Source organism: Octopus sinensis, linkage group LG5 (genome assembly GCF_006345805.1).
Source record: "Octopus sinensis linkage group LG5, ASM634580v1, whole genome shotgun sequence".
Classification (NCBI taxonomy): domain Eukaryota; kingdom Metazoa; phylum Mollusca; class Cephalopoda; order Octopoda; family Octopodidae; genus Octopus; species Octopus sinensis.
In genome coordinates this window covers 82,973,786-82,974,580 of record NC_043001.1, presented here as the reverse complement: position 1 = coordinate 82,974,580, position 795 = coordinate 82,973,786, and the positions used below count along the sequence as shown (strand labels likewise).

Here is a 795-nt window from a genome sequence, read left to right as displayed (position 1 = left end):
GCACGCACACACACGCACACTCACACACACACACACACACACACATACACACACACACACACATATATATATATATATACATATGTACGACGGGCTTCTTTCAGTTTTTGTCTACCAAATCCACTCACAAGGCTTTGGTCGGCCCGAGGCTATAGTAGAAGACACTTGTCCAAGGTGCTACGCAGTGAGACTGAACCCGGAACCATGAGGTTGGTATGCAAGCTACTTACCACACAGCCACTCCTACGCCTATTATTGACGCTTACATCACCTAGGTTTCCCAAGCGGGCACCCATCTAAGTACTAATTAGGCTCGGCGTTGCTTAACTTCGATGATCGGACGATAATCGTTGCTTTCAACGTGATATGGCCGTAAGCTATAGGATGTTACATTTGCAGTTCCATTATCCAAGAAAGTACTGTGTAGAATGGGTAACAATACTTCTTGTCCATTGTACGTAGATTCCGATAGTTGTTCACATTTTGTTATTACGAGTGGATAGTGTGGAGATATCGCAAGACCCGTTTGAATGAACAACACATGGTATTTATATATCCGCACTACACACACACACACACACACACACACACATGATTATGGGTTCAGTCCCTCAGGGTGGCACCTTGGGCAAGTGTCTTCTGCTATAGCCTCGGATCGACTAAAGCCTTGTGAGTGAATTTGGCAGACAGAAACTGAGAGAATACCTATTTCTTTATTACCCACAAGGGGCTAAACATAGAGGGAACAAACAAGGATAGACATAGGTATTAAGTCGATTATATCGACTCCAGTGC

At 44.2% G+C, this 795-nt stretch overlaps 1 pseudogene; it reads right to left on the bottom strand.

The window, feature by feature from the left end:
- Positions 1-259: 259 nt before the first annotated feature.
- On the bottom strand, positions 260-378 carry LOC115212491 (annotated as a pseudogene).
- Positions 379-795: the final 417 nt, after the last annotated feature.